The sequence below is a fragment of the Panthera uncia genome, chromosome X, assembly GCF_023721935.1.
Source record: "Panthera uncia isolate 11264 chromosome X, Puncia_PCG_1.0, whole genome shotgun sequence".
Lineage (NCBI taxonomy): Eukaryota > Metazoa > Chordata > Mammalia > Carnivora > Felidae > Panthera > Panthera uncia.
Window position 1 is genome coordinate 7678969 of NC_064817.1, and position 16499 is coordinate 7695467.

Consider the following 16499-nt stretch of genomic DNA (forward strand, 5'->3'; position numbering starts at 1 on the left):
GTGACTAGTTAAAAGTGCTAAACAGAAACTCACTTAAACTTTCTGGAACTTGGCTTTCTCTTTCATTAAAGCGTGATGCTAATCCTATCATCCCAGATTTGGGTGACGATTAAATGAAACATTCTATGTTATAAGGGCTTTAGAATGTAAAGTATTACCAGGAAAATTCACTGTAATCACATCCGTATAAAAATGTCTACCAAATACTTCCATGAGCCTTCTGCAAAGCCACGCACTAAACAAAGGAAGCAAAGGCCCTCAGAGCAGAAAAGGATTGCAAAGCATAACAAAAGCCAGAATTAAAAACAAAACAAGACTGTTTTGTTTCTTTAAAAATAATATCACCAGCCAAAACTGTTTGACTTTCAAAGTCACAGCTTAGAGCATGCTCAAACAATTTCTAAAATGTGGAAACATTTGTGGAACTTGTGGGAAAACACAATTTCCAAGAGCTTTACTCAGAACAAACCCACGAGAAATAACAATGTGCACATCGGCACAGACACACAGCAGCGCGCACCCATCCCCAGCGTGGCCTGGCCCACCCAGGACGTAGGCCTTAGAGCACTTGGTGACAACACTGATCAATGGCGTTTCACGGACAAATCTTTGAGAACTGGCTCAAGGTTTCTCCAGACATCCCGAATTGCAATGTTTGGAACACGGAGTCTCAGCTCGCGTTCCCCTACGAGTGGACCCTGAGACAAGGATGTGAATGTATACAGTTTATTTGGGAGGGGAGTCAGCGAAGGGGCAGACATCGGTAGAGGTGCGTTATCAAACAAGTCACTTCTGTGGCCACTGGGGCCCGATCCCATCAGAGAGTGCTGGGAGACAGTGTGGACCACGCCGCACATTTGTCCCAGCTCTCCGGCGCCTCCCCATCCAACACTTGCCCAGGGCTCCTTTCGTAGGCGTTAACTCCCTAGCACTGCCCATCATCAGAAGAAAAAGCAAAAAGAGCCCTCAGGAGCAGGGCTTCAGGTGTTCCTGCTGAAGGCTCTCCGGGTGTGGAGCAAATGCCGAGGGAAAACAAAGAATGACCCGGCCCCAAATGTCCGAGGGTCACGGTGGAGAACCCGTGACTTAGACGAGGAGAATGCTAAAAGGCTAACACGGAAAGCAAAAGGGGCGCATCACCTTGTAAAGGACGTCGCAGGCGGCTGGGTCAAATGCAGGGGGGAGGTAGCAGAGCCAGAAGGCTTTCACAAGGTTTTGTTCACTAGAAATTTCTCTCCTCTCCCCTCCCTACGTTTGAATAATACATAGAACTGATGTAAGGTGATTAAATCCAAAGCTCAGACTGCAGCTCCAACCGCAACACTACCATACCATGGAACGTTTCCACTGCTGATTTCTAGAGGCTGCGGTGGGCGGAGGAGTGTCTACACCACGGTGGCCTCTCCCACCCACACTCCCCCATCCTAACGGAGGTCTGGGCAGCCCCACGTTTTCTTCAGCGTATGCTGCTTAGAACCAGTCCCGGGGGCTCCTCCTACCACCTCTGTCCTTCGTAATTCTTCACTCAAATCTCTGCTTAAACCATCCAGGGGTCTCCAGCTTCCTCCCCACAGAGGACTCAACAGGCACTTCCGTCGGTCGCCACCAAGCCTTCGTTCCATGACATTTCGTTTTCTCACATTGAAAAAGTTGGCTTCACAGCAGCCTAGGAATGTGGTGCAAATGCAGAAAGAGAAAAGATCTGAATAAAATGCAGAGCAAAAATACTAAAAATAAATTTCTTGTTTACAGCAAGCTCGAGTCTGGAGTAAAAGTAAAATGAAACATATGTTAGAGACCTTCCAATAATGGGTCTTGGATCAAGAGGGAAAAGGAGGAGGACACGTTGAGAGGAGGGCCCTGAAAGTGACACAAGGGCTCGTGAATTATGACATGAAACTTATATCCATTTAAGTGACCGGCAGAATCGGAACCAAGCAGACAAACGCTCAGTTACATGAGTGGCACAGAAAAAATCCTCCCCTTTTATTCCTGAGTCTCCAAGAGATGGAAAAATCAGCAAGTCGCACACTTATTAATCCACAGCTGAGGTTTTCAGAAGCAAAGTCAAGTCAGCAATGAGATCGGGGGCATAATAGTTTTTCCTCCCATTTGACAAATGCACATGATTTGTCTTACATGTTATCATACGGGATATAAATACTTGATACACTTAATATGCACTTGCTGTCTGGGCTGATGGCCGGCGAGGACCACAACACGATGATGAGGATAATGCTGGCAGAGGTGATGGTTAACAACTGAGTGCTTACTGTGTGCCAGGAATTATGAAAAACATTTATAAGTGTCATTGCTTCAGTCTCTCATGATGCAACGGTAAGATACTATGATTATCCCACTATACAGTGCTGAAACTGAGGCTTGGCATTTCAGAATGAATAAACGGTGGCTCTTAGAATTTATCCAGATCTGTCTGGGTAGCCCACAAGCATACCATCTCTCCGGTGGTGGCATTTGGAAAAGAGTATTACTTTGATGCACAATTTAAAAAATGTTAAATCTATAACTTTTAATGTAGGAATTATTTAAATTCTATGCCTCTAGGTTAGGAATTGGGGCTGGACATTCTCTTCAGGTATTGCCCACCACCCCTTTCGGCAAGAAGGGCAACCTGGTAGACAGAAAAGGGACTAACGCTGGGAACATTTGGTTTCCAAAGCTTGCTTTCCAACTCTCTAGCTGTGCCAATTGAGGCAAGTTAGTTACTGGGGCAGGCAGAATTCTAAACATGGCCCCCACAAGATTCCCATCCTCTGGTTAATCAAACACTAATCGAGGTACTGTTACAAAGGGATTTTGTAGAAGTAATTAAAGTCCCAAGTCACCTAACCTTAGGATATGGAGATTATCCAGCTGTGCCCTTTAAAAGGCAGAAGTCTGGGTGAAATATGTGATAGGAATTAAGGAGTACACTTCTCAGAATGAGCACTGAGTAATGAATAGAATTGGTGAACCATGATATTGTATACCTGAAACTAATATAACACTGTATGTTACCTATACTGGAATTAAAATTAAAGAAAAAAAACCTTTTAAAAAGGCGGAAGTCAGAGAGATTGCAACCATGAGAAGGATTTGACACAGCATTTGTGGCTTTAAAGATGGAGGGACCATGAGCCAAGGAAGGCTGGTGACCTCTCCAAGCTGAGAAAGAGCCCAAGCCTACAGCCAGCAAGGCAGCAGAGACCTCAGTCCTACAGCCACAAGGAACTGAGTTCTGCCAACAACCTGAATGAGCTCACAGTTGATTCTCCCCCAAGAGCCTCTAGTACAGAACACAGTCACTAAGTTGGTAGTAATTTGTCACAAAAGTAATAGAAAACTAGCATAGTTACACTCTCTAAGTTGGTTTTCTCAATAATCAAATAGAGGTAATCATGCATATGTTGCAGCATTACCAGGAGGATTAAAATGAGAATGTACTTAGAGCGTACCTGACATAGAGTAGGCAACAAGTGTCACCAGTGACTCTGGGAGTCAAGGCTGAGAGGCGACTGCACCTTATCGCTAATACAGACAAGATGTAAAATTAGCATAAAGTCACAAACTAAATATAAATGGAATCAAACTATGATCAAGTAGAAATCGAGTCAAAATGAACACGTGCTCTACAAAGCTGGTAGAGGAAGCCACTAACTTATGAAATAAGTTCCAAGAGCCTATTTTTAGGCCAGTAGTTTGGAACTGGGTAGGCATTCCCCCATAAGAGCAATGTTAAGACCTGGTGATGACGGCTCAAGTCATTAACTTATTAGGTGCCTGACCGTGTTCAGGAGAACCCAGTCATAACATGTAACAAGCTTGCTTTCAGGGGGGAAAAAATCCTTTTCGTTTATAGCACAATTTTGCTCTAAAAGGAACTTACGTCTATTTTGCATTTTTAACCCACATAGCAACATTTTGAGAGAAGCACAGCGAGGAAGAAATGGCAAGCTGACGACAAAGGATTTATGCTAAGCCAGGAGTCCACATTCCCCTTGCAGCTAGGACGGGGCCATATGACGGAGTCCTGGTCAACAGAATGCAAGCAGGAGTGATGCGTGTCCCCTGCAGGTCAGGCTCGTGGGACGTGCCACATTCTCACCCCACTCCACGGAGCACACGGATTGGACCTGGAGGAGCCACGAGACGGGAGAAGCCTGAGTCCTTGAATGCCCACACGGAAGTGTGCCCTTCAAACCCCTGATGTCATTCCAATGCTACCAAAAAAAAAAAATAATAAGTTCTAATGTGTTAAGCCACGGAAACATTCAGACTGTTCCAGCAATTAGCTTTTGTGTTGCAGCCAGGCACTTGCTGAAGTTTTCACCTGGGACGACCCGGAAGGCAGACCCCACACCTTTAGGATTAAACTGTTAGCACACGTTGGGTACTCCTGACTGAAATTAGAGCGAGGGACTGCAGAAAAAAGGGGGAAGCCTGGGAGGGGATTTCAGTCCTGCCAGCAGAAATGAATGGAAGAGGGACTCCAGAATTGGAGCCCAGAAGGTTGAAGAGGTTTACTCTTCTAGATGCCCAACTCCGTAAAATAGCGAAAGGCTTGGAACACGAGAGCGTGCTGGCCTCCATTGGCCAAATGACCTTAGAGGCTGACATCACCGTGGTTGGTTAACAGATGCAGTTCAGAGCGGTTACATTTTTGCCTGAGGTCACATGACTGTATGAAGTAACGGATCCAGAATTCGAACTCATATCTTGTGAATCTGACTTCAACCTTCTTTCAGTATGTTTCGCAGCCAAATGCGGCAGTAAATTATAATTTTTAAAAATGTGTTGATGGTTCAGGAGCTAAACAACAGTGAATTTCCTTGGGAACAAAATAAACTTTCCGTGCTTTTTATGGGAACCAGGGGGTGAAAGCAGTGCTTCGATTTCCCTAAAATGGGATCCCTGCATTGTTTTCACTTAGAACTCCTTGTTCTCCTTTTATTTTAGAGACAAAATGAGTTTGGCCTCTTTTAGGCCATTACTGTCATTTTATTAAAAAATTAGATTTGAGAATTTCCTTTTTTGTTGGCAGAGACTATAGCATATATTTATACACCCTATTGATCTGATCAATGTTCACAGTGGAAGCTTAATAAATACTTACAGTTACGTGACTCAGTGATAAAAAAGCACTGAATAGCACAAGGCGCATGCTAGAATTATCTGTGGCTTATTTCCATGGTTCGATGGTAAACTCTACACAGGGAAGAAGTGAGTTTATTCCCTCTTTCTGACTACCTTTAGAGCAACATCAAGCATATCAAAGTACACAATAACCAACTGCTACGGACAATTAAAAAGCATTGATATCTTAAGCGACATAGAAATAAGCACACAATGTCAGACTGGGAAGTGTCTTAATTTGGGTCCCCCCAGAAGCAGATGCTGAAGCAAAGATTCACGGACAAATAGTTGCTTTAGGAGGGGTATTAGTTTCATGCTGCTGCCGTGATCAATTACCACAAATTTAGGGGCTCAAAACAAAAAACTTGATTATCTTTGAGTTCTGGAGGTCAGAAGTGCAAAAGGGGACACACTGGGCTAGAACCGACGTGTTGGCGGGGGCTGGGTTCCTCTTAGAGACTCTAAGGGAACCCATTTCCTTGCCTTTTCTAGCTTCGAGGAGCCACCTGCATTTCCTTGTTTGTGGCCTCTTCCTCCATCTTCAAAGGCAGCACTGGAGCATTTTCCAATCTCTCCCTTCTGTCGTCATACCTCCTTCGCTGAATCTGGCTGCCTCCCTTTTTCACCTCTGAGTGACGACTCTGGGCCCACCTGGATAATCCAGGCTCATCTCTCCAGCTACACATTCTTCATTGAACCCACATGTGTAAAGTCCCTTCCGCCACATAAGGTTCTGGGATCGGGACACGGACATCTCTTGGACATCTCTTAGGAGCCAATATTCTGCCCACCACAGGAGGTGACCCCAGAAAACGCTGGCAGGGGAGTGGCGAAGTGGGACAGAGAAGGGAAAGAAGTCAATGAATGTGAGTTAACAAGGCAGCCATCGCCCAGGGCAACTGGGAGTCCGTCCTGCATGGCGGCTGCGCGAGCTCGGCTCACACGCTGCCGTGATAGAAGGGGGAGTGACAGCCTGCCAACTGCCCATCCATCGCCATGTGAGGGCTGCTCTCGCGGTCACTAACTCTGACACACTGGCTTTCCCGGTGACGCCAGTGGGCACCCATGACCAGAAAGAGAGTGCCGGGGAGACTGCTTCAGGGGTTCTGCTCAAGCACTTGCCACCAGGGAGAAGTGGCTTCCGGAATCATCTTATCTGACCATATTCCCTTTTCTTTGCAGAAGAGCAGAAGCCCAGAATGTCGAAGGGATTGCCCAAGATCATGTGACCAAAGAAACCCACCGAGGGCCGCTTCCATTTAGTTGGTATCTCGGGCTATTATGTGTCGGGCACTGTACCAAGGGTGTGACACGTGCTTCCACATTTAATCTTCATGGTCACCCTTATGATGTGAGTATAAATGTGGTCCTAACAAACTTAGCCAAAATTACACACCTAGGAGTCGTGTTAGATGGCTGCCTGGTACAACAGAAGTCTATGGAGCATGGGTAGGCCAAATCCAGCCTGCCCCCCCCCCCCATTTTTGTACAGCTCATGAGCTAAGACCTAAATGCATTATTCTAATTGTAGTCTTGACCCACCTATAACACAACAGGACTATCACCTCCCTAATTCTAGACGCTATACTTCTATTGACGCAATCCAAGAAAACGTTTATTTTTTGGAAATTGCCCCAATAAGTTAGCATACACTGACAACTGATTCTTAGTTAAAACACATATACCTAATTTTAAGTTGTGTCCCCTCTATCCAGGATTCATACAGGTGGTTTTTCTGCATTTACCTTTATGAATTTTTATTTATCCTTGTTACAATCCATTTTGTTAGATTCAATTCATTTTGTTATTTCTTTTTTTTTTTTTTTTTTTTTTTAGTCTTTCCATGCCTTTCTGGGTCTTTATTTTTTTTCCCAATATATGAAATTTATTGTCAGATTGGTTTCCATACAACACCCAGTGCTCATCCCAAAAGGTGCCCTCCTCAATACCCATCACCCACCCTCCCCTCCCTCCCACCCCCCATCAACCCTCAGTCATTTTGTCAACCCCTCTTCTCAGCTCTACAGCTACCTATGAGGCACCTCGATTTGAATGGCCCCCCGGCTCCGAAAATCACACAGCCAAAAGGGAACTCATCCTCCTTCCGCCCAAGCCTATACTCCCCCCTTTATGGTCCCCAGCCTACAACTGTGCAAAGGCTGCCCTTACCATGGGCATTGTCTCAAAGGGACACTATGTTCTAATGTCTGGCACCTTCTCTAGCATGCAAGAGTGAGCTCACTAAATTTCAAAGGATAAAAAGGAAAGAAGGGAAGGAGAGGAGGGATGGGGAGGAAGGGACGGAGAATGGGGCATTTCTACACTTTTTAAAGAACAGTAAAGGGATAGAGGCTCAGCATGAAAAAGATGTAAAGGCAGCATTGCTGTGCTCGGGACAGAGTGGATCCCAGGGTCCCCGGTGGCCAGGCATGGGCACCCCGACTGCCATCTCCTAAGGCCAGCCAGCGAACAGCAAGGTGGAAACTCCACCATCTCAGGAACGGGATATTGTTTCTCCGGGGTATCGCCCAAGTCGGTGCACGTGGAGGGTCTTTTTGGCTTCCGTGATCGAAGACGCTGCTTTCACTCAAGGGGACTTTCCTCAGAGAAACACTTGGAGAAGCACACGCCCACTTGGAAAAAGTAAACAACTTCGAGGACAGATTATGAAGCACCTCCACTTGCCTTCTGAACTAAGAAATCAAGATTACAAATCCTTAGCCTCACGGCGTTATCTGTATGGCGATGCTACAGCATTGCTGTATTATGACTTTATAAATTAATTGTGTTATTTCAGCGAAATTTAAAAGTTACAGTCATATTACTTTAGGGTGAACATTTTCCAATTTCATCAATATGTGTGCAAAACTTAATTATTCCAAGTCCCAGAAATAAGATCTTGATGAAATAACTCGACAAGTGAACCCATCTCCCACAGTCCCCCTCACCTTAGGCTACGGCAAATTCCCTAAGGGTCACCTATCTGGGGGCAGAGATCTCCAGCCTGCCTAACTTCCCCAAAGCTAAGATCCAGAAAATTCCCAGGGCTTCCAGCTGCCCAAAAGGTATCTCTAAATGAATTATTATAATTCCTCACAGCTTGTGGGTTTAGCTGTATTTTCAGAGAGAAATCTCTGAAAGGAGATGACTTCATCTGGGCAAATATTTTACTGTAAAAGGTACGAGACTCGGGACTTATGAAAGTCTCATTCAAAACTGCGTCAGGAGACAAAATCTCCCCCAAGGAGGGGCAGAGGAGAAGATGTTGACAGGTCCACTATGAGCTCTAACCATGTATGTGCATCCCGAGAGAAATCATTTCTGGCCTCATATTTTCCATCTTAATGTCTCAACAGCAGAACATAAAGCACCTCCAAATTATATCAGCAGCCACTGCAACGAGGCTCAACTATGGCCAGGACTCATTAAAGGCCAGAAAGACCCCTCCAGAAGTGAAATAATATATCCTGGAGGGCAGGTGAGGAAACTATGAGTGATGGCCACCAAAAAAAGCAACTCGTTTGAACAAACCCCTGGTGTTCACAATTAACCTCGTTAAATTGCGTTTTTCATTTCCAGCCTCTTTTCTGAACTTGTGTTTCCTGCGGATCTTTCACACTGTGGGGGAAATTAAGCCCCCACAAATAATATAATTTTGGTTTATACTTTAGTAGGGTCCCTGAACAGCAGCACTATTGGGAAATGCAGAATCTCAGGCCCCACCCTGAACCTTGTGAAGCAGAATCCGCATTTTAACCAGGGCCCCAGGGGACCTATGTGCACAGACACGTGAGCAGCACTGGCCCACCAGAGAGTAGCTCAATGATAACGATGGATCTTGCAGCTCAATACTTAAAAAGACAGCCCAATTTAAAAATTGGATCTAAATAGACATTTTCCCAAAGAAGACCTACAAATGGCCAATAAACACATGAAAAGATGCGTGGAATCATTACTCATTAGGGAAATTAAAGTCAGAACCACAATGAGACACCACTTCATACCTATTAGGATGGCTATAATTAAAAAGATAGACAATAACAAGTGTTGGCGAGGAGGTAGAGAAACTGGAACCTTCACACACTTCTGGTGGGAATGTTAAAACGGTGCGGCCACTTTGGAAAATGGTCTGACAATTCCTCATATGGGATATGAACCAATAATTCTGTTCCTAGGTACATACCCAAGAGAATTGAACACATATGCCCATGCAAAAACGTGTACGTGAATTGAACACATATGCCCATGCAAAAACTTGTACGTGAATGGTCACTGCAGCATTATTCCTATTGGTCAAAAGGTAAAAAGACCAAATTGTCCATGAGTGGATCAGGGATAAACAAAATGTGTTCTATGAATCCAGTGGAATATCATTCAGCCATAAAAAAGGATCATGCACTGATACCTGCTACAACACAAATGAAGCATGGAAACATTAAACTACATGAAAGAAGCCAGTCACAAAGGACTAAATATTGTAGAATTCCATTTATATGAAAGGTCCAGAATAGGCAAAACCATAGAGACAGAAAGGAAATTAATGGTTGCTTAGGGCTAGCAAGGAGGGTGGGGTGTGTGTGGAGGGAGGTGAGAGCTAAAAGGTGTGAGGTTTCTTTGTGAAGGGACCTGAATGTTCTCAAATTGGGCAATGGTTGCACACAGCTGTGAATACTGTGAATATACTAAAAACCCACCGAGTTGTTTCAAAAATAAAAGGCAGTGAATTCCTCTGTCATCGAATTTTCACGTAGGACACGCTGCCCAGCTAGAGATATGACCTGCAGGCTAGAACAAAGATCACAGACAATAAATGCCTTGTGCTAATGGACCACTTCCTGTGTGCCGGGTCCTATGTTGGCCCCGAACAGGGATTTTCTCTTAAAAATTCTCCCCAAAGTTCTAGGAGTTAATTAGTATCATTGCCATTTTACAGATGAGAAAACTGAAGCATTAGAAACCTATCGAAGGGCAACAGGCTGGTGAGCAGTGGTGAAGCTCAGCTCTGAACCCACGGAGTCTGGGAGCAGAGCCCGCACACAATCTCCCTCTCCATCTTGAGTCCCCCTATAAGCGACTTCAGCTAACTGCTAACTCTCCTAGTCAACATGCAGGTAGCAGAAGAGCCCCACGGGGCGCAGTGAGAGGTGGGGGTCACCGCTTGCCACTCAACTCATATTCTCCAAGTCCCACTGCTTGTTGACTATAGGCAACCAACGTTAAATGATTTTTCTCTTCGTATCAGGAGACAGATTGGCCTATTCCGATAATCAACTTCAATCTCATCCTTCTGAGTTTTCCCAAACATAAAATATTTTGGAAAAATCAGCCAGCCCCCCCTTTTTTTTTAACTGGAAAAACACTTAGTCAAACAAAACTGCCTATTTTCAGAAATGCCCTGAATGAGTAAAGGACTAGTCAAATTCCACATGGGATGTGTTTCCATGAGTCATATATAAGAAAAAATATTTCATGTGTGATCACAAGACAATGGTGTCTATAACAAAACTCCTGCCAAATTAACAACTCCAATTTGATTATTTAAAATCACAGCTGACACATATATAATACTTACTATGCCCTGGGTACTATTCTAAGTGCTTTCTATTTACTCATTTAATATCTACGGTAGCTCACAAGGTATTTTAATAGTCCCATTCTAAAAATGATGAAACTGAGAATTAAGGTTTTGGCAGCCAGAGCTGGAGTGTGAAACCGGACAATTTATACTCTGAACTGCAGTCTACTAACTGCTCTTGACAACTGATGGAAGAAAAAGCTGTAGCCTCTGCAACCACTGAAATCAACAAAATTTCATGGTTGTAGTAACTTCCACAAGCTCCAAAAAGAGTTTTGTCAGCATGTGATGGTTGTGGCAGCTTAGGTGCATTTGACCAGGTTGTTTAAACATACAAACTAAGCCAGAAGGCTACTCAATATTAGAGACCAGATGAATTACCAGAAAAAAAATAGGGTCTACCCAGCCAAGAAGGCATTTCTCTTGAAGATGAAATCCCATTGCTCACGTCTGCATGGAATGGAATTAAGAAAGAAAGAAAGAAAGAAAGAAAGAAAGAAAGAAAGAAAGAAAGAAAGAAAGAAAGAAAGAAAAGAAAAGAAAAAAAAGCAAACAGTATAGCCAACTAGTCTATTTGTATTCCCTACCATAATTTCAAACAACTTCATGGTTCATTAGGTATTTTGGCATACTCGGTAAGTATTTTTTAATGGAGAATGATCACAAAGCTTTAAAGTAAATTAAAAGCTCCATAGTAATCAATCATTATCAAGTAGGCTTTATCCCAGGGATTCAAGGAGGTTCAACATCAGGACAGCTATTGATGGAATTCTCTATGTGTTTACATTAAAGGAGGAGGAAAATAACATTGTCATCTCAACAGATGCTAAAATATATTTTACAAAATTTCAAAGGCTTGCACATTAAAGAAAAGCATAACTATTAATAAATCAAGATAGAAAGAACTGCTTCATCTTAGTCACGGGGTATCTACCAGAAAGTGATAGAAAGCATCCTTGTTTAACAGTAGAAACTGAGAAGTGGCCCCATTATAGTCAGTAGCAAGACAAACATGCCCACATTCAACATCATACCCGAAGATCTCATCAATACATATGACAAGAAGATGAAAAGAAACCTTAAATAAAAAAGACTATCGCCCCCACCCCCTAAAAAAAGATTATCCCAAACTATTGTTATTGGGAGATAAATGATTTCCTAGCTACAACTCCAACCGTGTTAATTTAAAATTTATTAGAACTAATACAAAAGCAGTAAGGTCAACATACAAGTTAATAGATTTCCTACATGCCAACGATAACCATGTTGAAGACATAATGGAAAACTAGATTTCATCTAGGAAAGCAAAACAGCCATGAAAGAAACAAAAATAAATCTGTAAAGTGCTAAGAAATAAAATTAACAAGAAATGTGCCAGACCTATATGAGAATTTTGCAAAAATGAAAATCTGCTCATTGCAGGCATCACTTTGATGAATAATTATCATCAAATGGGAGCATGTCAGCTCCTAAAACCTCACGAGAGGGAGATGCTGAATTATTCACGTTGGCTGCCCAGGTCTATTTTGCCAAGTAACGGATGCTTTGCCAGTGTGGCCAGCTTCAGAGCCAAAAGCATAGCCCAGCCCTTGGGTATTTATCTTCCCCTTCTTGAATGTTTATAAGCCCCCTCAAGAGTACAGGGCCCCACTGATGCCTTCCTGGCCAGCCTTCTGTCATACCCTGCACAGTGCCCTGAAGGGGAGGGTCTGCACACAGGCATTATGTGTTGGTGTATTGTGAATTGCCTTACCATTTCAAGGAATAGCAATAGCTTCATTTATTGAATGAGCCCACCCAGGTAGCTTATGTATTCAGGCCATTTTGCCAACAAAACTGCTTTGTGGTGCTGGTCCTTTGTGTGCATAGCTCTAAAATGTCGTGATCATAATAACTGCAGAGCTACAGGAGGCAATAAGGCTACTGAGATTGGCATAGAAGGATGGGACATATGAACGCAGTCACAAGCAAAAGTAATCGCATGGTCCTGGGGCATCAGTTCCCAGTAATTTAAAACAGGAAACAAAGCTGGGATGTTTGCTGTCTTCAAGAGAAGATTGTGCTGCGACTATCCCATGGGGTCAGTCCTGGGAAGAGATCTGCTAGGAATAACTGCGGCACGGCACGCATGCTGTTGAGGGGTTAGAGGAGTGAGTCTTTCAGCAGAAATGGGTTTCCTGAAAACGCTAACTCCTGAACACGCTGCAAGATGGAGAACACTATAAAAATCTATGGGCCGCAGGATTCTTGAGCCCCACCACAAAAGCAAGTGGGAAAGAGTAAAATTTATTTAATAGAATAAATCCTTATAGTACCATGATTTGCAGTGGCTTGATGTTTTCTGTTTATTTAAACCTTCTCCCCGATTTCCCACGTGATACATATTCATTGAAGGAATAATTAATACTTCTCATGGCGAAAACCAGAAGCGTGACTTTTACAGATGTATTTTGCCATTTAGGGAATGACCTTTGAGATGTTCAGAGTCTGAGGCAGACATGCCCATTACCCAGGTCCCAAGCCCCTGCCTTCCATCTCGGTTACCGGACATTCTTAAAGGAATCTGAAAAGGCCTCGCTTCTGTGATGATCCAACATTTTGACAATTGCAGGCATGGTTTATTAGTTTAGGTAGATTTTTAAAGCTCTCTGGGCCACCATTTCCTGATCTACAAATATAATCATCACTTCCCATGATTACTGTGAGTTTAAGAGAGTGTAGCCATTTTGTAACACAGAGCTACTGTATGACCCAGCAATTCTACTCCTAGGAATACACCCAACAGAAGTGAAAACTTACTGCCCATACAAGAACTTGTACATGGAATGTTCATAGCAGCACTGGCCAAAAAAGTGAAACAACCCAACTGTCTGCCAAATGATGAACGGATAGACAAAATGTGGTCTCTCCATGCAATGGAAGACTGTTCAGCAACAAAAGGAAGTGAAGTACGGACACATGCCACAGCATGGATGAATCTCGGAAACGTCATGCTAAGTGAAAGAAGTCAGTCACAAAAAGATGATACATTGTATGATTCCACTGATATGAAATGTCCAGAATAAGCAGATCCAGAGAGACATAAAGTAGATTAGTGGTTTCCCAAGGCTGGGAGGAAGGGAGGAACGAGTGACTGCTGAACGACACTGGATGTCTTTTGGGGGTGATGAAAATGTCCCAGAATTAGACAGTGATGATAGTTACAAATAAGGAAGTTAGTAAATAAGTACAAAACCCTTATTCATACACCTGAAAAGGGTGAATTTTGAGTATACCTATTATATCTCAATAAAGCTATTATTAAAAAATAATCGTGGGGGCGCCTGGGAGGCTCAGTCGGTTAAGCACCCGACGTCTACTCAGGTCATGATCTCACAGTTTGTGAGTTCGAGCCCCGCATCGGGCTCTGTGCTGACAGCTCAGAGCCTGGAGCCTGCTTCGGGTTCTGTGTCTCCCTCTCTTCTGTCTGTCCCTCCCCACTCACGCTCTGTTTCTGTCTCTCAAAAACAAATAAACGTTAAAACAAATCCCATATTCTGTTGTTTGTTCTATAATCCTATTGTCTATATCTGTACATAGGAAAATGAGATACAGTCACTTGCTGCACTGGAATTTATATTGGTTTGTTCTCCTACACTTTTAAATAATGAGGAATTTTATAACCATTCTTAAAGCTCCTTATGCATGAATATCAGCCAGAAGATTGCAGAGAAGGAGACACACTATGTTTCTAGGAGTTTGTGAGATTATACAGAACCTGGGAAAATATACCCATTTATAAAGCCTGCCTTTGAGAAGTATTTCAGCAAGCTCTTCTTGTTTTCTATAAAAACAGGGAGCTTCTCTGAGCAAAGGGAAGGAGGTGTTTGGCTACTGCCTGCTGAAATGCTGAGTCCTAACAAAATTATCTCATGAGGAACCTGATAAGCTCCTTTGGAGGGGAAAGGTTGATACATGAGAGTGACAAAATCCAGACCAGCCTACTCATGTGGTGCTGTCTCATTAAGCGACTTGCAGAAGAAAATTTACCTCACTGCAAGCACTTTTGCCCTCACGTCCCAAGTCCCCCTTCCTCTGTGTGACCTGGTAGCTTCTCGCTAGCTTATGAGAAGCCAGTACATCAGCCTGCAGCTCAGCGATGAGACACGTTCAAAATGCTCCAATTAAGAAACGGGAACCCTCTTGCGCTGTTGGTGGGAATGCAAACTGGTGCAGCCGCTCTGGAAAACAGTGTGGAGGCTCCTCAAAAAATTAAAGATAGAACTACACTACAACCCAGCAATATCACTGCTAGGAATTTACCCCAGGGATACAGGAGTGCTGATGCAGAGGGGCACTTGTACCCCAATGTTTAGAGCAGCACCTTCAACAATAGCCAAACTATGGAAAGAGCCTAAATGTCCATCAATTGATGAATGGATAAAGAAGATGTGGTTTATATATACAATGGAATACTACTTGGCAATGAGAAAGAGTGAAATCCTGCCATTTGCAGCAACGTGGATGGAACTGGAGGGTATTATGCTGAGTGACATAAGTCAGTCAGAGAAGGACAGATATCATATGTTTTCACTCATATGTGGATCCTGAGAAACTTAACAGAAGACCGTGGGGGAGAGGAAGAAAAAAAATAGTTACAAACACAGAGGGAGGGAGGCAAACCATAAGAGACTCTTAAATAGAGAGAATAAACTGAGGGCTGATGGAGGGGGGGGAGAGGGGAAAATGGGTGATGGGCATGGAGGAGGGCACCTGTTGGGATGAGCACTGGGTGCTGTATGTAAGCGATGAACCACGGGAATGAATCTATCCCAAAAACCAAAAGCACACTTTACACACTGTATGTTAGCCAATTTGACAATACATTATATTTTTTAAAATGCTCCCTGGGGCTCCTGGGTGGCTCAGTCTGTTGAGCGTCCAACTTCGGCTCAGGTCATGATCTCACGGTTTGTGAGTTCAAGCCCCACGTCAGGCTCTGTGCTAACAGCTCAGAGCCTGGAGCCTGGAGCCTGCTTCCGATTCTGTCTCCTTCTCTCTCTGCCCCTCCCCACTTGTGCTCTGTCTCTCTGTCTCTCAAAAATAAATAAATGTCAAAAAAAATTTTTTAATAAAAATAAATTCTCCCATTAAAATCGAAAAAGTACTTGGTCAGCTGCTGTTAAGAAGGTAAAAGAAAGACAAGACTGATTAGGCATGCTTAATCGAATATACAGAGGGGTTGAGAGAGAAGACGGAGTGACAGGACAGAGTGAAGACAGATACAATAAACAAAGACGCAAATTATACAGGCTTTCTGAGTTCTGAGGTTTCTGTGGACCTGAATGGGGATCAGATATTTTTAAGATGTATTGCCAAGACTACAGTGTATGTTAACTGACTTGAATTTAAATAAAAATAATAAAATAAAATAAAAAACAAAATGTACTGCAATTGTAACAAAGAAGTTTAAAAAATCCATTCAGATTTGAGAAAAACTTAGATCACAACTCTACAAATATAGTCTCCCAGACATCAATTACTATATTACAATTCTTTGCAAGGATATAGAGAAACTAGAACCCTCATCTATTGATGACCCTGTAAAAGGGTCCAGTCACTTTGCAAAACACTCGGGCAATTCCTCAAAAACGTAAACATAGAGTTACAATATGACCCAGAATCACACTCTTAGGTAATCTATCTAAGAGAACTGGCCAAGCAAAGAACATGAATGTTCATAACAGCCTTATTCATCATAAGCCCAAAAAGTGAAAACAAGCCAAACGTCCACCGAGTGACGAATAAACAA

The 16499-nt window shown here is 43.2% G+C and overlaps 1 protein-coding gene across 1 annotated transcript in view; it reads right to left on the bottom strand.

Moving 5' to 3' along the window:
* ARHGAP6 (Rho GTPase activating protein 6) overlaps positions 1-16499 on the bottom strand; it is a 449480-nt gene that overhangs the window by 360150 nt on the left and 72831 nt on the right. The gene's annotated exons all lie outside the window — the stretch shown is intronic.